Below are 27,539 nucleotides of genomic sequence, written 5' to 3'. Positions count from 1 at the left end.
AACACAATGAAAACCATAAAGTAATGTATTGGGAAGGTCGAATAAAAGATCAAAATTCAAGGGCAATTGCTAGCAAATTTTCTAATTCTTTTCTTCATTTACAATTTTTCGAGAGTTTTTGTTAATTGTTAAGTATACCAAAATTATGTTTATTGAGAATAACCATTTCTTTTATGGTTTTACAACCTACTACTTAAAAAGAGAAGAATTTTGTAAGCTTTCAAGGTCATGCAGTCTAATTACATAGGTTGAGATTCAATATTTCTTTCTAGTTCAATTTAATTTCCTTTACTGAATACTAAGCATGGAAACTATGGGTGCTATTCAATAACTATTTCTGGTAAATTCCTATATGTAATAGTTTACATTCCTTGCATGCAGACACTTGGAATAGGAGCTTAAATAAAAATGTACACGTTTCATTATAATATTTAACTTCAATTCTAAGTCTACTTTAGAAGATATGACTTATCTTTAGAACCTTGTAACTAAATGATCTTCAAATCGTAAATGCATTTGAGTCAAGAGTAATAGCTAATGATAGATATGTATGTATGTCAGACAATTAACAGACATTTTTTGTTTATTTATTCAATCTAACAACATACGAGACACTTAAGGCTTCCTAACACATTTCAAACTTAATCACAAGAAGTCCAAGGTCATTTTATATCTAGATGTACCAAGGCCCTATGGTATCTCAACCTCTGGGCATGAACAATACCCATATTCATGCTTCATTGTCTAGTTATAGATCATAAGAGCAAAGGGAATTGTTACATTAAGTACCATGGTAGATTCAAAAAGAAAAACAACATCAAACATACCCTTATTCTTGTGGCATTCCAGAATGAATGCAGATTGATGGAAAGTTGCACTCCACAAGAAGCTTGTTCAACTCTGTAGCTCTGTTAACACTCTTGAAAAATATCAGAACTTGATTGAAGTTTAGTGCATCAAGCAGATCATTTAGCTTTTGGTTCTTCTCTAGCTTGCTCAGTTTGATGTAGTGCTGGAAGAATCTCAAGACATCAATACCAGACACAACAAAAGAGAGAATGGTTTACTATTTTATTGGACATTATTAAACTCAAATAAATTCAATACCTAAACTAAACCATGAAGTGTCAATTTTTCCTTATCATCAACATATATCTCCATAGGCTATAAATGGAAACAAATGTGTGTAACATTAGGTGGTGCGATTGCCATCAAGAGCCAACAGTGCCACAACAATCCCCTCATTGATCCAAGGAGCACATGTTGAACGAAAAGTACTAAAAAGGTTCAACTAGCAGCTTTGTGGTCCAATATCCTATCCCTGAATTTTGAATTTAATACTTTGCTATATCATTGAATTAATTATTTGTATTGTTGTCACAAAACTAGTAACCCATGTCTCTGCCATGTACAATGAACAAAAGTTGGCCACCATAGAAAATGTAGCTCTGCACTACCTCCAAGGCAACTCTATTTTTGTGAATGCAAAGAAAAGGATTTAGGTAACATGCAATCCCAACTTTGGAATTACAATAAAGCTATGGCAGTCTAGTATTGATGACCGATGATGAGAAAGAAAAGGAAAACAAGGGCTTGGCTAAGAAATATAGAGCTTCAGGGAAACATGTATCACCTTTGCATATGTGTGCTATCAACTTATGGTCAAAACATGAATCACCTTTGCAAGGGTTAAATAAACATCTTAAGATCAATACTATAGAAATAAGCATAACTAGTATTCCACCTGAATAAAGCCAATTTAAATGAACTGACTAGTTTCCCCAATCATTAAAGTAATATATAATATAGGATTAAATAGGTCAACTTATATAGAAGACATTACATATTGCATGAATCTCTTGCAGACGGGCCAAATCTCCTTGCTTAGAGTGGCAGAGAACATCATAACTTTCTTGTCATGAGGGGTCATGTTGAAAATCTCTTGGACATGTCTCCACATGTCTATAGCATTAAAAAAATAAAAAACCATACTAAACAGACTATGTAATTAGAATCTATTTAAAAAGTTATCTACTAACATACCAAGTAATTTTGACATTCTATCACACTCATCAAGGATGAAATGTTTGACATTTTTGAGACTCAAATATTTTTCCCTTGCTAGAGCAAGTATCCTTCCAGGAGTACCCACCACTATGTGTGGACACTCATTTTTTAGCAATACTTTATGGACTTTAATGTTTAGCCCTCCATAGAATACAATCACCTTCAAGTCTATTAAATAAGTGATAAATCTCTCAAATTCATGGCATATCTGCAATATAAAATAGAACTGGTAAGAAAATATTATTAATGGGGATCCTTATACAAACCTTCAAATGGTGTCTATCCTTATAAAAACCTTCTAACTTGCCAAACAAATGGGGATCCAATGGATTGCTAGGGGAATGCCATTTAGCAAAAAATGTATTAGAATCCCAATGAAACCAGCAACAACAAGTAGATCTCTAACATATAGTAGATCAGGCAACTGTTCCTTTGAACAAAAAATACCATCTATTCTTAGAGATTCAATATTAAACTTTTCAAGAGCAAAAAAAATCCTCTTGGACGCATGGGGTGTTCCAGCCTCTGATGGCATGTTGCAAGTATTTTCCCTTGAAATTTCCTCATCTCCAATTTTATGATCTTTGAAATGTAATAATCAATATTGAAGGAAATCAATGAGACACAACATTAAATAAGCATAGCAAGCCAAAAATTCAAAGCTTGCAAAAAAAAAAAGGGTCTTTTCTTTGGGGAAAGCCATTTGAATTACAATGTAGCTCTTCCATTCCTCTATCTACACTTTACTTTTTTCAAAGACAACTATTGAGAAAATTAGAGCAACAAAATTCTAAATTAATATTAACAATGAAAGAATATAAAACTACCTCTTTATCATTTTGGTATTTGGTTATACTCATAGGGTTCTGCGAGCACTAAAAATCATGGAGAACAACATCCATAAGTAATGAATCTAATCTCAAATATCGTGCCTTGGTAAATACTTTTAAAAGATGCTACAGATTCACCACTAAACTTACATCCATTATGGCAGCTTGAACTTTTGGATTCTCAAATACCATGACAACATCAAGATTTTCCATGATTTTTGAAATCACCTCTTCAATGTGAGTCTTATTTTCTCTGCATAGAATAACCACACAAAATTAAAAAATCAAGATATCAAAATCAAGGCTTCCATGCATGATATTTTAGTGACAATAGTATATTGTTGAATTGAATAACATGCAAAAGAGGCTATGAAGTGTTAAGGTAAACAAGATGAAGCTAATAATGATAAAAATATAATTTATGGCTGAGCCTTTCAAAGGTTCCCCATAACAAAATCATCCTATGGCTCAAACACAGAGGTTATACTCATGATATTCTAAAACAAATTCAAATTCTTGATCCCAAACAATGTCTAGGTATTCTTCCTATTTCCTCAAAGGTGGTAAACACATAGTATCAAAAGTTAATATTTTGAACTTCGAAAGTGAAAATAATCTCATTTGGAAATATCAAGATCAGACAATAACCAAAAATAATAATCATCATCAGCTTCAAACAAAATGCAAAAATATTAAGAAAAGACAACCCTATTGCTGAAATGCGGACCCACTTGAGGCCAACATGCATAATTAAAGAATGTGATTAATAAAATAATGTATGTGACAACAAGAATATTTCTCAATCACATGTTTGGCAATTATAAAGATATTGCTACCACAATAACACTGAGTGATACATGGAAAGAGGGACAGATATTATTGATGGAGTATAAACTCTTCAATCACTTTACCTCAAAGTTATCAAGCATAACTCTAAGTTAACAAGAAGCCTTACCAATGATGTAGTGACTAGATACATATCTACAATAATCATTGGAAGTGCCAAAGTGGTGCACATGAAAGATACTCCTTGCGAAGACCTAAATGTTTCTGTGTGATATCCCAACAACAGTTATATTATTCCTCAGACTTGGAAATTAAAGGCCTATGAGATCTAAGGTGGGAAGTAGCAATTTTCAAATAGTACATTGAGGACAGACAATGGGAGAAAGTTCACCTCAATGGTATTCACCAACTTTTCAAATCAATAGGGAATCCATTAGTAGTGTACGACATCATGCACTCCACAATAGAATGGAGTGATCAAACACATAAATAGGAAAATTGTTGAAATGGCTAAGTGTATAATGCATATTCAAAATGTAGCATACCATTACTGGGAAAAAGTAGTACAAACTACTATACACATTCTCAATTGATGTCCTAGTGAGTGTTTGCAAAATACTACTCCTAAAGAGTTTGGATAGGTCTTAAGCCTCCCATTGATTATTTTTGTATTTTTGGGTCTATTTCTTTTGCACTAGTTAAACATAACACTGAAGATAAACTAGATGCAAAAAGTTAATAATTTCAACTTTGTTGTCTATAGTGAAAAATAAAAAACATATTGCTTAATTAATGTAACTACTGACAAATTAGTTGTTAGTAGAGACGTAATTGGTTTTAAAGAAAAGACATCTTACTTTATAGATGATGATTCATGAAAGAGTTTGTAAGTACAAAAGATGATTCATCAAGTAGCCAACATTTAGAGTCTGGTGATGACAACGATGAAGATAAGCCACAACTCTCTTGGATACAATAAGTTCTCCTCCAAGTCAATCTTTTGACTATCCATGAGAAATGCCCTAAACTCGTCTAAAATGGTTTGATAAAATCATCAAGGATGTGAAAGAAGATGAAAAAAAAATGCTGAAATGAAGAAGAAGTTGTAGAAGGAAATAGCTAAAGTTTTTGAGCATGCAAATTTTGCCTGAATCTTGAAATTCAAACCAACCCAATTTAAACAAGCCTCCGGGTAAACCAAAATGGGAAGCTGCTATGAAAGTAGAACTTGATGCCTTGACAGAGAACAACACATGGAAGCTTTGTGAATTACATCATGTAAATAAGTCTACTAGTGGAAAATGAGTGCACATCATGAAATATAAATTAGATAGCCCCATTAACAAGTTCAAAGCTCCACTTGTCATGTCCACATAATAATGGAAAAGGATTTCTAATTTATTTTTAGTTCTATTAAAGCAAAGCATACATATTACTCTTATGTAAGTTTATAAACCTTCAAGAATATTTCAAGCTTGATCTCAAAAGAGCCTATTGAAGTAAACATAGAGTATAATGTCACATGAATAGACATGAGAATCATATTTATGGACTATCACACATTCCCTCCCCTTGCAAAAGTGGATGTCTGCTACTACCTATTTCAAGGAAAATATAATCTCACAATTTAGATTAAGTACTAAACCTATTGGTTTATTAGTGCCTTCTATTGGGAATTATTATGTAATATGTTAAAGATAACTTTCATGATTCTTTCACTGGGGAAGTGATTAAAATAGATCAGGTATATGATTCAATTCTTATTGGATAGAAGACTTGTCTGCATGTCTACTGCATTGTATTTTTAGCCTTTTACTTTTGTTACTTTTCAATAATTGTATAGAATTTTTCATTTTTAAGGATTTGGTCAAACATTAGTGTAGGGTTAGGGTGTATTTTCAAGAGAATGGACTTCAGGGAATTTAGATTAATGGGCACTAAATGATAAATTATAAATTTGAGTAGAAACATAAGTTGCATATTGTAGTTTGCTAAATAAATTTGGTAGAAAAATCTTAGAAATTTGTTCAACCATTTTTTAGGATTCAAGGAACATTGGCAAGAGACTTGAGGCTATAGAACTTGAACTAATGCCCATTAAAATTAAATGTTCATAACCATTGAGTAATAGTGACAAATATGCTTCATAGTTTTGATGAACTTATCAAACTTATGTGATTATATGGAACCCAAGAGTGGGCAAGAGAATTAGTGTGATGATTATAAAAAGATTTGGGTATTGAAGTTGGTTTATGAAAAGCTATGAAACTATTTCAATAGTAATATGCAGAGGAAGATGGAGATGAATTATTCAGAGAATATCTTTCACAGCCAACTTGTTGCAAGTATCTTGAGACTGAAACAGAGAGGACACTGGTACAATAAAATCTATAATTCAAATTAAACACTTTGGCTAAGTTCGTGATTCAAATTAAACATAGATCTATCTATTTGAAACCCCCACAACAATTAATAGTAAGAGATGAATCAAAGAAATGATCAAATTAGTCTAAATCATTTTTCTTCTAATTGAAGAGACAATGAAAACCTACAAATATAGAGAAAATGAACAAAGATTCTCCAATGAATAAAATGCTATTGAACATAATAGAAGGGATATTGCTCACCCTAAACTACTAGTGTCAATTCCAAAAGAATGAGCTCATAGCTGTGGATAATGGAGGTGGTCAGAAGCCATAAAATGTTTTAGAGAAACATTCTCTAGTTTTTATTGGGAAAATCCCCAATACACAAGAAAATTTTTCATTAGATTATCCTTCATTTGGAATAGCCCAATCAGATAGTGCCAGGGTGCTGATGACTAGCTATTCCTAGCTCTATTGTAGTGGATCAAAACCTCTATCCCACTACACCAGAATGAGAACTACTAAAATGTTTGTACCACAAAAAATGATGTCATTAGATGCAAGGAGACTTGTGATTCTATTGCGCACTGACCAACTAGTAACTTTCTATAGTTTTTCTCTTAGCCATATTTGAATTTTAGCTAGAGATGAACTGCAGTTCAAGTAAATGAAATCTTCAATTACAACCATTGCTCAAACATCAAATCCTATTCATGCAATTGAAAGGAGTACTTCATCCTATTGCCTCCATACTTTTTAGTTGAAACCATCCACTAGGACACCTATAGTATAAATCCAATCTCTAAAAGGGACTATTGTATACAACAGTTTCTTTCCCATCCAAGTTCTTGCACATCCTTGGATTTGTTTCGCCTAGCTGCGTGCCACATCTATCTCCTGTATGCTTGAATCTTTGCATCCACAAAAGATTTTTTCCTTAGACCCAAAAAGGCTTTGAACTTACTTATTTTCATTAAGAACCTTTATTACCCTTTGTCCATGTTGTACCTTAACTCCACAACTCTTGGTGACTAGAAAAAGCATCTCGCCATGGGAATCCACCTCATGTATTAAATCCATTATGTCCATCACCATTATACACTCCAATCTCCCTTGTAGACCATTCCAAATCTGCACAATTTTATCTACAAATCCACTAATAAGACACTTGCTCGGCTCAAGCAATGAAAAACATGTCACTGATATTTTATGCACCCTGACCTACTGCATTCATCCACATCTATGCAACCTATGTCGTTAGAGTAACCAGTCCCTTCATAGCTCAAAAGACATTGTCATTGGATAATCTTTGCTAAAATGTGGCAAAGAAAGGAATGAAGAAAATATACCTATCTCAAGTGTGTGAATGAATCTTTCCCGTGCTCACACCTTGCGAATGAATTAATTTTTTGCCCATGCTCATACCTTGCAAATGAATGAATTTTTTACCTGTGTTCATACCTTGCGAATGAATGATTTTTTTTTGTTTTTACCTGCGAATGGAACTTTTTCTTTTTTTTTGTTATAACACTGAGTTGGTTGAAATTCAACTTAGGAAAACATAGGTTGGACAAAATTTTGACCAAAGCAGGCATATAATTTTTTTTTTGACCAACATGGGAATGAAAACAAAAAATAAGGAGGATTCATAGCTTTGGTCAAAAAATTTGGTAGAAAATCATGTGCAACTGTACTAGTGTTGAGTTCAACTATCTTCAACTCATGTTTTAGGATCTCATTTTCTTTCTTCAGATCTTCAATATGATCATCACTGGTTTGATTAGTAGGTTCTTCCTATTTTAGGTCATCTATCTTGTCCTTCAATTCACCAATGTAGGCTTTTACATCCTTGTATCTATCTTTGAGACCATCTCTTTCATTAGTAAGAAGATCAATCTATTCAAGTGCTTCTTCAAGGTTTTTCTTCAGTTGTTCCATATCCATAGTGATATTATTCAAGCTGTTAAGCCTCTTCTAAATAACTAGTCTTTGATACCAATTATTAGAAATAGATAATATTGAGAGGGGGGGGGGGGGGGGGTGTGAATTAGTATTTTCTATCTTTTAACCCACAATTGAATATTATTAATCATTTTATGATGTTCATAATAAAATAAACTAGTAGTGCTAAGAAATGTAAACAACCATATGCAAAGAAAGATCATAACACCATATTTTGTTTACTAGGGAAATCCTGGCCAAGAGAAAAGCTCAATGGGGATGGAACCCACTAGATGATTCACTATATATAAGGATCTAGTTAAGGATATTGACCCTGTTAGGAGTCTATGAAGCATGTATAGTGTCTCAAGTCCCTATTAGAAGACTAGGCCTTGTTAGAAGCCTCAACCCTATTAGGAGTTGCTTCAACCCTATTATGAGCTAGTGGATTATATACAAATGTGTGCAAGAAGAGCCGACTACCCTAACATACAACTATACAATAAGTTCTTCAAGAAATACGTATACATACAATATTGACTTGTTTGCAGTACTTTGTAAACCTTCTCATTCATGATTCTTCACACAATAGAAAATGGGCACATATCAATCTACATTAGATCTTCACATTAGATATCAAAGTGTCACATTCACTTGTTACTCTCATTTCACATGATCATATCAACTTCGCATCACTGAATCATTCGCTTTCACTTTCACAACTCACAACTCACTTTGCAAATAAAATATTTTACTTATATGGAACATCTTAGTGAATTCTTCTTTAGTCGGCTCATATAACATTATTAGAGTCAGCTCAACAAGAAAATATAACTTAAAATAATAAATCAAATCATTAAACATATTCTGCTGATATGCTCTATTTTGTACTGTGTCAGCACTGCATTACTATTTTCATCTTAACTCGAGTTTTGTTGATTGTATGGACACCCACACTAGTATATGTCATCCTTATGATGTCATGCATCTCTGGTCAATTGTGAAAGAGAATATTCTAATGGAATATTCTATTATCATAAAAACTGTCCTATTGCTGTAACACTATCTGATACTTAGATAATTTTCTTCTGTAATTGAATGGGGTTAATTTGCAAAGAAAATATGTTGCCATAAATGACAATCATGACTTACTTAATTTGATTGATTGGACATATTACCAATAGATACTCCCTAACATGGATGCACTACAAAAGCATATTTCTTATTCAAAAACTCTCATCCATGATAATAATTTCTCTATTGCAGACCATATGATCAAACTTTCAGCAGAAGTGTAGGTGGCATTGCACACATGCAAGGTCTTGCAAGAAAACTGGGACAAGACTTTGGCAATCATACTAGAGGTACATTTAGATTTCTTGTCTCATTTTAGTATTACTATGTAAATATATATTGTATAACTCTTTGGCATTAATGTCAAAAGAGAGAGAAGATATTGGAGAAGTTATTGAAAAGATATAAGATGATATAAAGAGGAGAAAGATGTAAAAAGATAGGGGGAGAAAATTGTAAGAAAGTGTAGAGAAATATATATTGTATGTATAATATACTATATATTATCTTTGGAGCAAGCATTACCATGTATAGAAATGTAACCTTTACAAAAACAATTTTGAAAAATCTCAAAAATAGTATACTCTACTAAGTGGGAGATACAAGGTGATGGATAGTTTAGTTTTGACTGATAAGTGTTTTTGTCACTAATGCAAAAGGGGGAGATTGTTGACATTCTTGTCATGTTTTTTATTAGTGACATACACTTATTTAGATTATGAGTTCATACCGAGCATATTGTATAGTTAACAATGTTAACCAAGTCCTATAGTTGCTATCAAGCTCTATGGATAGATTTCAGTTCAAACCGAGTAGTTACTACAGAGTTGAAGATCAACAGTGTAAACCAAGCATTACAATGTATGCCAAGATTACTAGTGTAAACAGAGCTACGCAATGGTTATATATATATATACACACACACACACACATATATATATCTATATATACGTACATATATATATCTATATATACATTTATATATGTATATATACATATATATATGTATATGTATATATATATCTATACACACACACACACATATATATATACATATATATACAAATATGTATATATATGTGTGTGTATAGATATATATATATATATACATATACATATACATATACATATACATATATATAGATATATATATATACATATATATATATACATATATACATATACATATATATATATATATACATATACATATATATGTATATTATATATATATATATATATATACATATATATATACATATACATATATATATACATATACATATATATATATACATATCTATCTATCTATCTATCTATATATATATATATATATATATATATATATATATATATAGAGAGAGAGAGAGAGAGAGAGAGAGAGAGAGAGAGAGAGAGAGCTCACAATTAATGTGATGTGAGTCCAGTGTTGATTGAGCTACTTAGTGTTAACCAAGAGACTCAGTTTATGCCAAACTCGAGGTGATAGTGTTTATCGAGCTACGTGGTGTTAACCAAGTGATTCAGTTCATATGCCAAGTTTCACAGTATTCACTGAGTCACCAGTGCAGACCAAGTTCAAGACTACTTGGAAGTGATCAGTATGGACTGAGCTTCTACGTCTACTAAGTATATGATGATGCTCAGTAGTGACAGTGGATGCTAAGTATCAGAACCTCACCGAGTCAGTCTTTAGAGCCCAAGTTTCTACACTTTGGCCGACTTTGCAATATTTTATGTAAACTTGTATTGTAGGAAACTTTGTAATTATGTAATTGGATTGATCTATATGTAATGTGTTATATCACATCCAATGTATGTATGTATTGAAAATGAAGTAATGTAAGCATCAGAGAAGAGAAAAAGAGAAAATTACAAAGGCTACAACAATATAACAAGCAACAAAGATTCATCTATCATAGCAAGGTGATTTGTACACTCAGAGGAATCTCATTCAACAAACCAATTTGAAGATCAAAGATCAGCTACTATTTCATCCTAACATGTGGATCAGTCAAATCCTTTAACAAGGTAGACCTAATAGTCTTATGTAAATCTCTTTACTAAGTGCATAATTTTTTGTATGGTTTTAAATCCTTTCACAAGGTGGACCTAACAGTCCTTATTGCTCCTAATAGGGTAGATCATCAAAAGTGATCAATGTAAACCTTAACAGGCCAACTTTATACTGCAGTACTAAAGCTTGTGGGTATCATCCCCAACCCAGTTTTACTTTCTATTTGTAAGTTTTTTTGGTCACCAAATATTGTGTCAAAATGTTATGTATGCTTTCTTGTTTTCTCAGTTTCTAATGCATGAAGTTAGATCAGAATTCATATAAAGGATTAATTGCTAATTGGGATAAAAGTTTTAGAAGTTACTAATTCACCCCTCCCCTCTCAATAAATTAGCTTGTCATAATATTTCCAACAATATGATAGTATCTAAAAATCCCCTTAAAGGTAAGAAAAAAACCTACCATGTTGATGCTCAATTTTTTAAATGAGAATCCAAGTCTATTTTTTAGTGGCATGCCTCTAGGATAATCACATGATAAAAGTTTTAGACATATAATTGAGTTGGAACCAAGTATAGAAGATATCATAACCACTCCATATAGAAATTATAGAGAGCATACAAAATAAATTAAGAGTACCAAAAAGAACTCCTTGAGATGTGTTATATAATGCCTTGTTAGAGTCTCTTTTCATCCTCAATTGTTCTTGTAAAAAAAATGATGGTTTTATGTGTACATGTGATGACTATAAAATTATAATTGAAAAGAATAAACAATAGACATTGGATTCCTAGGATATATGAATCAATAAATAAACTATATATGAGATTAGATTATTTCTAAGATTAACTCAAGTCTAATATATCATCAAATTTCTATGAAAAATAAGTTCAAAATTTATCTTATAGGTTTCTCTTTGGACTCTTTAATACCCTCGTTACTTCCAATCATCTATGAACAAGATATTTGGTTAGTATTTGATGAAATTTATGAATATATTATTTGATGACATTATAATTTAAAGGAACATATGGGAAGATAATTTGAAGCATTTGGATACACTTTTGGTATTTTGGAATAGCAAATTTTCTTTCCTTATATATTTAAATGCTGATTAGGTCTAGCAAAAATCTTGAATCGTGGTCGCATCATATATTCCAAATTCTTTCAAGGGGATCTATAGAATATATAATCCACTTTATATTTCTTTCCTCCTATGATTTGACATAATTGATTAGCTTTTTTTTAGGTTATACAATTATTGTGAGAGATTTGTATTAAAAGGATTTTCTTAGTTGTCTCTCTCACTTATAGGTTTGATAAAGAATTAAGTTTTTGAAATGGGATCATAATAAATAAATGAAAAATTGAGACTCATTTACCTTTTTGAAGCTTTCTATTTCATTCATGAATGATCAATTATGCTCAACTTCAATCTTTTAGGAGATCTACGCGTTGTGTTTGCTTATTCTTTTTTCAAATATTGATTTCCTTAGATACAATTAAAAATGCAATATCCAAGTTAAAAGATGAAAAATTGATAGGATTAAACCTAACTAGAAACAAGAAATAGGAAAACAACACAAAAGAACATATTTAGGAATTAAATACAAAAATAAACCCATCACTGGAATGTGGAGTTGAAAATTCTAGTTAGGCATACTAGTGATGAGGGCACAACTTGAGATAAAATGAATAGAACAAAAAAGAGACTTATATTATCTAAAATAAGTTACTACGTGCATTAATAAAGAAACATACCCAACTATATGCCCTATGGGCTTACAATATTTTCATATTATGGAGAAAAAACCTTCCCATAGTACCTTCTACACATCAAGAATTGGCCTTAAGTAGATTGAATTAGGCTTAGGGTTAGGAATAAAATTCATATTTTTCTATTTTGTGTCCAATGCCAAAACAAAAGGTTCTAGAATTCAATTAGAAGCTGGTGCAAAAATAGAAGGTTCTAGAAAATGGTAGTCCAACTTTTGGGAGGCATAAAGGATTCTAATTGATGAACTGTTTATATTTCCAAAAATCTCTTTGAGCACTCTATAGCCCTATGGATCACTTGTTTCCACCCCACATTTTTTGGGGCCACACAAGGCTATTTAATGCCTTAAACTAGGCTTCAAAGTATTTCTAGGAGGTCTTCCACCAACTTAAAACTACCATAAATTTCAAACCATGTAACCTTTGACCTGACGCTTGAAATTTCAATTCAAGCCTTCCCTCCAACATATACCCTCTAACTCTTAATAATTATGACTATATATCAAAAAAGAACCCATTTTCTATATTTGAACATATCTTGAGGTGTACAAAAATACTAACCTAAAAAGTAACAATGGAAATATGAGAGTTAAAATCTCTATTTGGCTCAAATGGGTGTGCATAAATGAAATAACATAGAAAAAAAACTATCAATAAACATATTTTTAGGTGATACATGATAATATTTACACCACTGGATGCTCCTGCATAAGCTAGGTCCCAGATTTGAAGATCATTTTCATCAATTAAAACTTTGGACTTTGTATCCAAATACAAAACAAATCATTCCCTATAAAATTTAGCCAAAAATTATCATTAAGGTGTCTTTATTGACATAGTTCATGAGTTTTTGTTTGTTTAAATTTAAAACTATATGTATTAGGCCTCTCTACATAGTTCTACAACTTTTGGTAGTCATGTATGAAACCTACACATAGAAAAAGAGAAACATTTGTTGCATGGGGGCTTTCCTAAGTATAACCCTTAGGTAAGAATTAACCTAAAGTCTTTTGATGCTTGACACATGCTGCAATTTCTTTTTTCTTGACACATACTAAACTTATTGTTTGACTTCAACTAACTTTTTGCTTGGCCTGCACTGACTTTCTCAAATTCTACTATTTTCTTAGTTAGGCTTGGTACAAACATTTCTTTACTTAGCATCCTTGTAATCTTTTCTCAAGTGCCCTTTTATTATAGCCTTAAGTAGATAAATAATACACTATATCATCAATTTCTTGCTTGGTCTTAGTGCTCCTTTTATACACCATATAACTCAACCTTTCTCTAGGTTCTCTTATTATCCTTTCTTTTCAAATCATCTTCATCAATTAATCAAATGATAACATTCAGAACCAAGTAAGCAATTCTCATACCAACAAGTAGTAGTTTTGACATCAGTGACAAAATAATGATTGTTCCATAATAGGTTTCATCAATCTTCTTCATTTTAACAATCTCCCTCTTTGGCATTGATGGAAAACCAATACCAACAAAAATACCAAAAAAAAACTTAATACCTTTTATTCAAATCTTTCCCTCTATTAATATGTGTGCCTTCCTCTATATACTTTGATCTCTTCTTCTAATTTCTCCCTCATATGATCTTGTCCCTCATTGACAATCTTTCTCCTTCCTTCTCTGATTTGATGTCTCTGATATCTCCCTCTTTGACAACAATGCCAAAGACTTTTCATCTATATATGTAGATATAATCAATTTAGGTTCTCCCTTAGTCACCCTACATGTGACTATAAATCTTCTATTTTCAGCTTCTTCTTTCCACTATATCAAGTTGTAAAATATGCCATTCAACTCACTTGATGTAGGGTACTATTCTTACTTATTAAGTAGCTTTGGATAGTGGTATTACCCCTAGCTTACCTCTAACATATTCATGTGCATCCTTAGATAAAGCCTTTGTGAATATATTAGCTATCTGTTCTTTGGTATTCACATATTCCATTCTTACTTCTTTGTCTTGAACCAACTCTCTCAAGTAATGATACTTGATTGCAATGTGCTTTTTCTTTGTATGCATCACATGGTTCTTTGATATGTTTATAACACTTGCACTATCATGGTATACTACTATAGGTTTAGTGATTTCTTCCTTCATTCCTTTGAGTAACTATTAAATCCATACCACATTTGTGTACTGCATATTCAGCTTTAACAGTAGATTGCAAAATAAAATTTTATTTCTTGCTAGTCCAAGAGACTAATATTTTTCCTAAGAAAAATGCTTCACCACTTGTACTTTTCCTATCATCAATGTTTCCAGCCCAATCAACATTTGTATAGGCTCTCAACTCAAACTTGTCATTTTTCTCTTAGTATAGACCATAGTCTTCTATTCCTTTAAAGCATCTCATAATCCATTTAACATCTATTAAATTATTCTCCTTAGGATTTGCAAAAAAAATTGCAAAAATCTCACCAACTAGTACAATATTAGGTCTTTTATGAACTACATATTGCAATTTACCAATTATAGACCTGTACAATGTTTGATTTACTTCAACAAAATCATCAGTTTTGGATAGTTTGTGTCCTATCACCATAGGAGCACTAATGGGTTTTTAATCCTCCATACCAAAAGTTATCAAGATTTCCTTTACATACTTGGACTAAGTGATGTAAATACCATATTTCATCTGATACACTTGAAATTGAACAAAGAACTTTATTTCTCCAAACATAGACATCTAAAACTCTTTCATCATTTCATTTACAAATTTCTTACAAAATGGATTTAATCCTCTAAATATGATATTATCAACAAATATTTCAGCTAGTAAGATTCCTTTACCTCTTTCTATCCTTAAGTATAGATTGCTATTGTCATCAGTCTTCTCAAAATCAATCTTCAGAAGATAGTTATGCAGTCTTTCATACTAGGCTTTGAGAGCTTGCTTCAAACCATATAAAGCTTTGTGCAATCTACATGCCATGTTATTATTGTTTGGATCAAAAAATCCTACAAGTTGTTCTATGTAGGCCTCCTCTTCTAGTATACCATTTAGAAATGCTGATTTAACATACATTTGATAAACTTTGCATCCTTTGTAAGCAGAGTAAGCAAGAAGAGTTATTACTCCTTCCAATCTTAACTGAAAATGTCTCTCCATAGTCCATTCTCTCTTCTTGTGCATATCCTTTGCAAATTAATCTTGCCTTATTCCTTGTAACTTCACCATTCTCATCTAGTTTACTTCTATACACCCACTTGGTTCCAATAACATTCTTTTTCTCTAGTTTGGGTACTAGTGTCCAAGTTTTGTTCTTCACAATTTGATCAATTTCTTCTTTCATGGCTTGATTCCAGTCTTCATTTTCTAATGCATCCTTCACTAACTTATGCTCATGCTTGCTTAACAAAAATGTGTCATTTCTCAACCTATTCCTTGTCATTGGTCTACCTTCTTTATCTCTAATGATTTTTTTCAGCAAGGTGATGTCTTTTGACATACTTTGACAACCTTGGCTCTATTCCCCTTTCTATAATGGGTCTTTCATGAAGTTCAATTTTAGATTCATTGTGTACTTCTCTATCAAGTAACTCAACATTCCTTTCATGTAAGTTGATCATAGTATTAGAATGTACCTCGGCTTCTAATTGCAACTTGGCTCCTGAATGCAACTCAACTCCTAAATGTAACTCAACATACATTGTATGTGACTCGACAGTCACTACTTCTTATTGATTAATGACTTGGTTTGAAAAATTATCAACATTATCAAACATGTCTTCATAATAGTACATAAAGGTTATGTAATTTTTAGGTTCCTTCTTTGGTTCATCTTCATGCACTTCTATATATTCATCAAACTTTACATTTGCACTTTTCACAACTTTGTTAGTGTTAGTATTTAAACACTTATAAGCTTTACTTCTTGTGGAATAACTTAGGAATATAACTTCTTCACTTTTTGCATCAAGTTTACCATTTCTGTTGTCCTTAAGAATGTAACGCTTACTTCCAAATACTTTAAAATATTTGACATTGGGTGAGTATCCATACCATAATGCAAAAGGTGTGGAATTTGTACCTTTCTTGATTTGTACTTGGTTCAAGGTATAGATAGATGTACTGACAACTTCTCTCCAATATTTCAAAGTTATATTCTTCTTCATCATTATTGTTCTAGCACAATCCATTACAAATCTATTCCTCCTTTAAGCAATCCCATTTTGTGGAGGGGTCCTAGGTGCAAAAGTTTGTCTCTTGATTCCTTTGTCATTGTAGAAATTTTCAAACTCATTTGATGTAAAATCTCCACCTCTATCAGATCTTAGACATTTCAAGCTCTTACCAGTTTCCTTTTCAACTCTTTCTAGATACAATTTAAACATTTGAAAAGCATCATGTTTTTCTCTTAAAAAAATTATTATCATCATTCTTAAGTAATCATCAACAAATAAGATAATGTACTTGTCACCTTTGTAGCTTTACACATCAATTGGTCTACATAAATTAGTATGAACTAATTCTAGAATTTCTTTTGAAGTATGAGTTTTACTTTTAAAACTAGACTTTGTCATCTTACCTAACTGTCATTGTTTACAAATCACATTATCAAGTTTCTTCAATTTTGACAAACCTCTGAATCTTTTCATCTTACTGATATTGACCAAATTATCAAAATTTACATGACATAGCCTTTTGTTCCATAGCCACACATTTTAAATTGTACAAAAAGACAAGTAACATCATTTATGTCAAGATAAAATAGATTACCCTCTATTTTGATCTTCACTTCTAATTAGTTTTCCATCAGTGTCATAGATCTTATCCTTCTTGTTATCAAATTCAACTTTGCATCCTGAACAATTGTGACACACTCAATAGATTAAAGTTAAGTCCTTCCACATAGTAAGCATTGTTACACATGAACTTATCTATCAATTTTATAGACCCTTTTCCTTTTATTAGACAAGGTGCATCATTACCAAATCTAACACTATTTCCTTTGTAATACTCAAGGGTAATGGACTTACTTTTGTCTCCAATCATGTGATGTGAACACCCACTGTCAATGATCCATCTATCACTTTTATTCACATAAGATATTAATGTAGTTGCATCATCTTCATCAATCATCTTTCATAGTAACATAGACAACTTCATCACCATGATCATCAGATTCATCATTGGATTCTTCTTCAACAATGTAACAAGATTCCTTTCCCTTGTCCTTATAGCCTTTGTTACTATCATCTTTTCTACCTCTATATTTGTCTTCATTCTTGCTATTTGAATTTTAAGGACATCTTGCTACAATATGACCAACCTCATTACAATCAAAACATATGATGGGTAACTTACTTTTGTATTTTCCTTTGCCTTTGTGAAATTTCCTAGCCAATAGTGCTTCCAGTTCTTCTAGCTCTTCATCATCTGCATTAATTTCACTAGCAACATGTTTGACCATTTTATTTTTCTTATCTTTAGGTTCTTTTAGTGTCACCTTATCTTTGAAAGAAGATTCAACATTCTTAGATTTAAAATTATCAAAATTTGAAACTTTAAAAATAGTGAGTCTACCAACCAATCCTTCAAGGGTTAGATTACTACCAGGAGTACACCTCAATTCTTGTATAGAAGAGACTCTAATAGCATAGATAGGAAATATGGTTCTCAATACTTTTTTGATCACAGTCTCATCTTCAATCTATCCATTAGATCCTCTAATTGCATTAACAACATCTTTGATCCTTACACAATATTGGACTATATTCCCACCATTTTGCATTCTCATTTCATCAAATTTTCCTCTATGACTTTCATCTTGAGCTCTCAACACATTCTTGTCTCCTCCATAGATCTTCTCTAGGGCATCTCGTATCTTCTTAGCAAAATCACATCCTATGATGTCATCACACTCTGAATAGTTTATAAGGGAAGATGAAATATCCAACATTGCCTTATTGTGCTCCTTCTTCTATTTCAATTGTTCTGTAGTTGGGGCTCTAGTTGGATCAACATGTTCAGTGGTGATAGTCGACTGTGCATATTCTTTGAGTCCTCCTAGATGTAGCTTCATCAAACTTTTCCATACAAGAAATTTTTCCTTGTTTAACTTGGGTACCTTCTTTCTGTACATTTTGATCTTTAGCTTCAAGTACCTTCAAACTTTTTCTCACAAGTACTTGGTGTAGACACCTAAATTTGATTACATCAATAAGTAATCATATTTAGTCATCTCCTAGGACATTATTGATTAAATATTTACTATTTAATTAATTAATCATCATCCCCTAGTTAATTAATTAATTAATTAAATTAACTATAGTCCAATTGATAAAACCAAATGATAACCCAAAATCAATTTATCAATTAAATCCCCATTCCTCTATTAAATTAGATAATTCATCAAATCTATTCAATTTAATTTCATACTCCCATTTTATTGAATAAAACATTTAATAAAATATCTAAAATCCAAAAGCCTTCCTAAACCCTATCCTAACCCCTAATCCAACCCATTCACCCATACTAACCTCACTTAACACCTAACTAACCCATCCCATCAAAAGCTAACTCATTCACCACCTAACCCCCCTTCTAAGCTAATCCAAACCCTCTTCTAATCATGTGCACAATCATAAACATGGGTTAAGGCTTGCTAACCCAAGCTAAAGTCAACAAATATCTTCCCCTCACCCTCCAACATAAATGACCCTCAAATATCTCTTACACTCCTCTTAATGGCTCTTACACTTTCATTCATGAGTCTTACATACTCAACCACCCTCATCAAGCCTTTGACCAACCCTTATCCTATCCTCTCACACTCATCCTCTTTATGACAAGTGTCACCTCCCCATTGGTGCTAAACTAGCACAATCCATGTGCTCCCCTTTGAGTGCATTCTAGCCCTCCCTCACCATCTTGCCATCCTTGCATCTTGACCCTCCATTCCTCCAACCCTTGGCCTATAAATTGAACCTCCTCCCTTCAAAAAATAAAAGTCCATCCTCCATGCAAAGTTATAATGATATTTTGAGAGCACACACACTACCAAAATACCATTATAATGGCAAAATCACTCCATGAATCCATTGTTGCAACCTTATTTCACTCACCCCATCCATCCATTTGAAGCTTGAGTTATACTTGGGAGCACACATACCTTAAATTGGGGACAAATCTATTGTATCATTGTGTTATACCATTTGGAGCTTACCATTCTTGGTTTGTCTCCATTTGTGATGATAAAAAATCAGTCATATCTTAAGTGTTTACTCATTTTAGTATTGTTAATGCTTTCCTTAATAGCTAGTATTCATATTACAACACTAAACTAGGTGATACACTTGGTGCTTTGGTACCAATTTTTTGGAATGTTTAGAATAAATGAGAGGGGGGGGGGGGTGAATCAGTTATCTAAGGTCCAAAAGTACAAATAATTTTTTTTAGTACTCCAACTTATACTTATGCATGCATTGATCATTCAAAATCTTAAAATTTTGCATATTGCTATCCTAGGTCAAAATAAATTTGTAGAAATGTAAACATGTAATACAACAAAATTAATCACACATTTGACAGAAGGATTTTACATGGAAACCCAATTTTGGAAAAATCACTAGTAACATGCTACCAATTTTCACTCTTCTGAAGTGAGCCCTGTGAGGAGCTAACCTTGTTAAATGTTACAATGAACACTATTAAATGTGACATGGTTAAAGGATTTCAATCACCCTGTTAGGAATGAGCCTTATTAGAGGACTTTAGAACATTCCATTAGAATGTCACACTATTAAAGAATTTACTCATGACTATTAGGTCAACCTTAGTCCAAAGGATTTATCTAGATTGATACGATTGTTAGAAAGTAACAATAGGACTTGATTTGATAATAAAAAATTCACTTGCATATTATGGATCTCACATGCAGTCCTCCATTCTTCTTGGCATTCATCCTCTTTGTTTCTAATAGCTCGTTCACCCTTCAAGCCTTCATTTTCTTAAGCCTTCTTTCTAGTATGCCAACTATAGACTCTTTCATTCAGCCACCATATGAAGCAACACCCTAGATTTCTTGTCTATCTTAGGTTCAAGCTCTTCACAAATTTCTTCTAGCCTATTATCTCCTTATATAGAGAATTTAGGTATTTTTCTTCTTAACCACAATAATCCATTTTAGGGCTAGGTTAGATTCATTGAATCTTCCCATTTTCCCATTTTATTCCCTTTGGAAACTTTTTTTACAATCCTCTTTGAATTTGTCTCAAATTGGGTTATCTTGAATTTTGTGTTACTAGATCATCTTAGTTATGTTCCACACGCTTCAAACAATTCAAGAAATCAAAAATTTCAGCTCAGATCTGTCAAATCTTTGATTAAACTCATTTTAATGTCACTCAGTAATAACAAGCTATTTTCTTGGAAAACACTATCTTCTGATGCTTGGTCAACACTAGGTTGCTTGGCATACACTAATTTTTTCTCGGTCACTACTCCCATCTTCTGACACTCAACACATTAAGATTTCACTTTTCTTAGCACATACTGAACTTACTGCTCAACTTCAACTGACTTTCTGCTCAGCTTGCACTAACTTTCTTAGCTTCTACTATTTTCTTGGTCAGGCTTGGCAGACACATTTCTTTACTTAGCTTCCTTCTAGTCTTTTCTCAAGTACCCTTTCATTATATCCTTAAGTAGATAAATAATACACTATATCATCAATGTCTTGCTTAGTCTTAGTACTCCTTTTATACACCATATAACTCAACCTTTCTCTAGGTTCTCTTGTTATCCTTTCTTTTCAAATCCTCTTATTAATAAATCAAATGATAGCATTTAGACCAAAGTAAGCAATTGCCACACCAACAAATAGCAGGTTTGACATTAGTGACAAAATAATGGTTGTTCCATGATAGGTTTCATCAATCTTCTTCATTTCAACAATCTCCTTTCAATAAAATGTACATTGTAACTAATGGATTAGTGTGGCTACTATATTTATAGTTATTTGGTGTAACATTATAAAGGTATTAAGGACCACGTATAGTTGATTCACATCAAGTTGTAGAGGAAGAATTAAAGGTATAAAAAAGTTAGAAGAGTTTTATTAGAGACTAGTACTCTATGATAAGGAAGACTTCAATAATAGATAGAGTGATAATGTTTGGATTAATGAGATTCCTTATGGTATATTTAGTTGATGCACAATTAGAGGCATGCTCAAGTATTGGCTACAAGTGTTAAATAAATAAGAGGTGGGGCGGGGGGGGGGGGGAGGATAAATCATTTATGTTCAATTATCTTACACCCCCTTCAAACACTTTTGCTACCAAAAAAACTTCATAAATATCATAATAATTCATTTGGTGTACTCATTCAACTTCTCAATTAACTCATATATCCAATTTACTTCGAATTATTCATTGACTGTTCTGTTATTACTAACTGATAGTAATAAAACTTCATTATTATCAAACATTAAATTAGTTATTACCAAGTTGCAGTAAAATGAAAATAACATCTAAAACAACTTGCAACATAACAACATTCACACATTTGACACCAAGATTTTTAATGGAGAAACCCTGTAAAGGGAAAAATCACTTGGAACCAACAACCCAAATTTTTCACTATTCTGAAGTGAGCTCTACTAGGAGCCAACCTTGTTAAAGATTTACATACAAATTTTTAATGTGACCATGTTAGAGGATTTATACCAAAAGATCATCTTGACCTTATCACTCTTTGATCCTATCTAAACAATGGCTAGCTCTAAATGACTTATAAATACCAATAATCAATGTTACCATATATGATTTCATAGACTTGTTAGGTCCACTTGGTTAGGGTGATTATAAAATAACAACACAAATGATATGTTAGGTTTAGTACTACCTTGCTTGTCCAAATCTCCTTTTTTTTTGGTCTCTTTTTGATTGCTATCCTCTGATCTCTTTACTTGGCTTCACTCCTCTATTTCACTCGTTCAACTCCACTTTGATATTTTTTTTTCTTGGTTCACCTTGCTCTTTATGTTCAACAACTTCAAACTTTTATCTTCTCTTTTAATCTTCTTCAACAATATCAACAACCAAAAACTTTATTTAACTCCTTAAGTAATAGTCTTTGTGCTTCTAGATTCTTCCAATTATTGTTGCTTAATCTTCATCATCTATTTCAAATTCATACCAAATTTATTGAGTCTAGAAACTTGGAAAATATAACTTTCACATAACTTTGTGTCCATCCTTATCATTCTTCAATATCCATCATCAGATCTTCATTGTATTTTTCTAGTTGTTGATCTTGTAAAACAATTTGACTCACACCTTTGAACTTCTCAAATATTCTTTATATCCATCAAATATTAGCCTCAGATTCCATCTTTACAAAATTTTTCTTCTTACTATTACTTAGTGAATAAAACATTTCACTCAGGTAATATAACACCTAGTCAATACTGAACTTACTTGGTTAACACTAAATTTATAACTTTATTTTGCCAATTGTTCTGTGAACACGATAGTCACTTGATGAATATTGTCTTCCTTATTTAACCTTGTCACTTGGTGTAGCTTGTGTAGTACCATACATTACAATATTTCATGATTGTAAAATAATCAAACCAAAATTACATTATCACCATCCAACTCATTCAAGTGCCCATTGAATACCATACTTATCGACTTTGTTTGCAACACACTTTATTCAAATCCTCTTCATTAATCAAATGATATGACACTCTACTTAATTAGCATAATTTATAGCCAACTAATACTTGATATTAATGATAACATAACAAATTATACAACTCTTTTACATACATTCCTAGCATTCTCAATTACATTATTAGTTGGGGCTAACAATCTCCCCCTTTGGCATTGATGACAATACATAACATATGATTTTACATTACAAAACATCACATAAGATAATCAAATGTATGCATTGAAAAAAATACAAATATTTAGTTCATTTGTCTTCATTTTGATTCTCAGCAAAAAATGTACTCATTCTATATCTTTAGCAATATCAATATTCATTAACATTCGCCCCCCCGCCCCCGCCCCCTTAGGATATGATCTTTCTTTTGCTCAGTAGAAAAATCAATATTTCTCCCTTTTTGGTATACTACTCCTTCTTTGGATATCTCTCCTCAATGGTTCTCTCTCTCTTTTCTATACTTCTTCCCTTGGTAATCTTCTCCCCCTTTGACAACAATACCAAAGGTCACTATAAATTCCAATGTGAAAATTTTAAAACCTTCTAGTTATCCTTGTACCTTGCATGTACTATTTACATTAGTTTCATTAGTCATCTTCACAACTTTAGGAAACTCCTTAAGAGTGAACTCTTGCATCAACTCCACAAAGATATTTTTTTTCATCCATGATTTGATGCAACATGCATCTTCACCTAGTGAATTTTGGATAGGGACAAGACCCCCATTTTATCTCTTAGATACACAAAAGCATCTTTAGGAAATGACTTAGTAAAATGTCCATAATTTTCTCTTTAAACTTCACATGTTCAAGCCTTACTTATTTCTCTTGTACTTGTTCCCTCAAATAATGATAGTTGATTGATATATGCTTTGTTTTTGCATGCATTACTGGATTATTTGAAATATGTATTTCACTAGTGTTATTATAGTAAATAGTAATAGGCTCTGTTATCTCTTCTTGTATACCTTCCAACATGCTATTAATCCATAAAATATTTGAACAATTTATTGTAGTAGCAACATATTCAACTTCAGTAGTAGATTGTGAAATAGAACTCTATCTCTTGCTTATCCATGTTATTGATCTTTCTCACAAAAAAAAAGCTCCACCACTTGTGCTTTTTCTATCATCAACACTACCAACCCAATCAACGTCACTAAAGACTTTAAGATTAATGTCATCATCTTTTTTATACCATAGGCCAAAATCTTTAGTTCCTTTTAGATATTTGAATATACTCTTCACACCAATCATGTGTATTTCATTAGGATTAGAGGATAACCTTGCAACTATACCAACAACATGTGTAATATTTGGTCTACTATATACAACATACTATAGTTTACCAATCATAGATCTATATTATATTTCATTCACCTCTCTAGTAGTGTCTTCCTTCGATAATTTCACTCCAGTCACCATAGGTGTACAAATTGGTTTACACTCATCCATCCCAAATGTTTTCAAGATATCTTTGACATATTTAGATTGAGTCACATATATACCTTTTCTTGTTTGATGAAATTTCAAACCAATAAAAAATTTGATCTCACCAAACATTGAAATCTCAAATTATGTACTTATTTGATCAACACATGTCTTATATAGCATGTCATTTCCTCCAAATATAAATGTCATCCGCAAATATCTTAGCAATCAACACCATACTTTCACATTCAAATTTCAAATATAGATTATTCTTCTCACTTATTCTAGAAAATTCAATCTTAATCAAATAGGAATGTAACCTTTCATACCATGTTCTCAGTGCTTGTTTAAGTCCATATAGTGCCTTGTTCAATTTGTAAACCATGGTCCTCTGATTAGGTTTGATGAATCCTTCAAGTTGTTTAATGTAGACTTCCTCTTCAAGTATTCCATTTAGAAATGCAGATTTGACATCCATTTGGTATACTTTGAACTCCTTGTAGCTAGCATAGGCCAAAAATGTTCTTACACCTTCCATTCTTTCCATAGGTGCAAAAGTTTCCCCATTATAGATTCTTTCTTCTTGTGTATGACCTTTGCAAATTGGTCTTTCCTTGTTTCTTACCACTTCTCCATTTTTATTCAACTTATTTTTGAAAATCCATTTGGTTCCTATTATATTCTTATCTATAGGCCTTGGTACTAATGTCCATGTATTGTTATGCTCTATCTAATCAATATCATCAATTATAACATTTATCTAACCCTCATTGTCCAATGCAACCTTTACTATTCTTAGTTCAAAATTAGCAATCAAATAGGTACTATCTCTTAACTTTAATTCTTTTTTGTACTTCAACACTTTTGTCACTAGTAGTTTTTTCAGGGGAGTGATTCTTTCTCATATATTTGGCCAATACAGGTTTAGTTCTTTGACTTTCAACAATTTCTCCACTTAGTAGGTGTTCAATTTCTCTCTCAGGTAGTACTGTTTGGTGCTCAAGTAAAACAATATGTAACTTGAGTGATACTATCTAGTGCTTGGTGATTCTCTATTGTAACTCAGGTAGTGTGTCTAGTGCCTCTTCATACACATACATAATTTTTTTTTAATCTCCATGTTCCATTTTTCTTTCTATATCATTCTTATTTGCAAACTCATCAATCCTCACATTTGCACTTTCAATCATTTTTTTAGTAGCTTTGTTCAAACATATATAGGCTTGTCTTTTAGATGAACAGTGAAGAAATATACCTTCATCTCTTTTAAAATCAATTTTACCATTCCTTTCATCCTTGTGAATATAACACCTACTTCCAAAGATTTTGAAATAAATTATATTTAGTGTATGACCATACTAGAGTTCATAGCATGTCTTATTTGTTCCTTTCTTTAACTTAACTCAGTTGAGGGTATAAACAAAAATGCTAATTTCTTCTCTCCATAATATATGAGAAAACTCATTTTCAATCATCAATTTCCTTGTACAATCCATATTTATTTCTTTTCTTAACAATTCCATTATGTTGTGGTGTACTTAGTGTAGATAAATATCTCTTAATACCATTCTTAGCAACAAAAGTTAGTGAATTCAATAGAGATACACTCACCACCTCTATTAGATCTTAAACATTTTAAAAATTTACCAATTTCTTTATCAACTGTAGCTTTATACCATTTGAACATATGAAAATAATGGGATTTCACCTTCATGAACATAATAGTCATCAATAAACAATATGAAATAGTTGCCACCATAATAACTGTCCAAACCTATTGATCCACATATATCAACATGCAATAGTTTTAGGATATCATTAGAAGTGTGTGTTTTGATTGAAAAACTAGATTTTATCATCTTACTAAGATGCCATTCTTTACAAAAACATTCTCATATTTTTGTAGATTTGGTAAGCCTCTAAATCTTTTTTATTTTATTTATCTTCACCATGTTCTCAAAGTTTACATGACACAACCTTTTATGCCATAACTAGACATCCTCAACTCTAGCAAATAAGCATGTATCAATAGTAGGATCAAGATAAAATAAGTTACCCCTTGTTTTCATCCTAGTTCCAATTAGATTTCCTTCATCATCAAAGATCTTGACTTTTCTGTTATGAAATTTCAACTTGTGATGTGAATTATTCAAATGAGAAACACTCAAAAGATTATACTTTAGTCCTTGTACCTAGTATGCATCATCACATATGATCTTATAATTCAAAATTAGTCATCCTCTACCTTTCACTAGACATGGAATATCATTACCTAGGTTAACAGTTCCATCATCATCAATTTCTTCAAATTTATCAAACTTACTTAGATCACCATTCATGTGATGTGAGCATCCACTATCTATAATCCATGAATCATTCTTGCTAATACATGAAATATTGGTATCTTCACTTTCATACCTTTCTCCATTGGGATCTTCCTTGATAGCAACATATATCATCTCAACGACTTCCTTTATTTCATTAGTATTGGGCTTGGTATGCTCTTCTTCAACATTGTAGCATGATTTCTTCCCTTTGTCTTTATAATCCAT

General features: G+C 31.9%; 1 pseudogene; it reads right to left on the bottom strand.

Moving 5' to 3' along the window:
- Window positions 1–829: 829 nt before the first annotated feature.
- Window positions 830–27,539, bottom strand: LOC149562698 (DEAD-box ATP-dependent RNA helicase 15-like; annotated as a pseudogene).

The sequence above is a fragment of the Cupressus sempervirens genome, chromosome 4, assembly GCF_028749045.1.
Source record: "Cupressus sempervirens isolate cs-2001-9-10 chromosome 4, ASM2874904v1, whole genome shotgun sequence".
Lineage (NCBI taxonomy): Eukaryota > Viridiplantae > Streptophyta > Pinopsida > Cupressales > Cupressaceae > Cupressus > Cupressus sempervirens.
The sequence above is the reverse complement of the archived record's forward strand: the minus strand, read 5'-3'. Positions and strand labels throughout refer to the sequence as shown.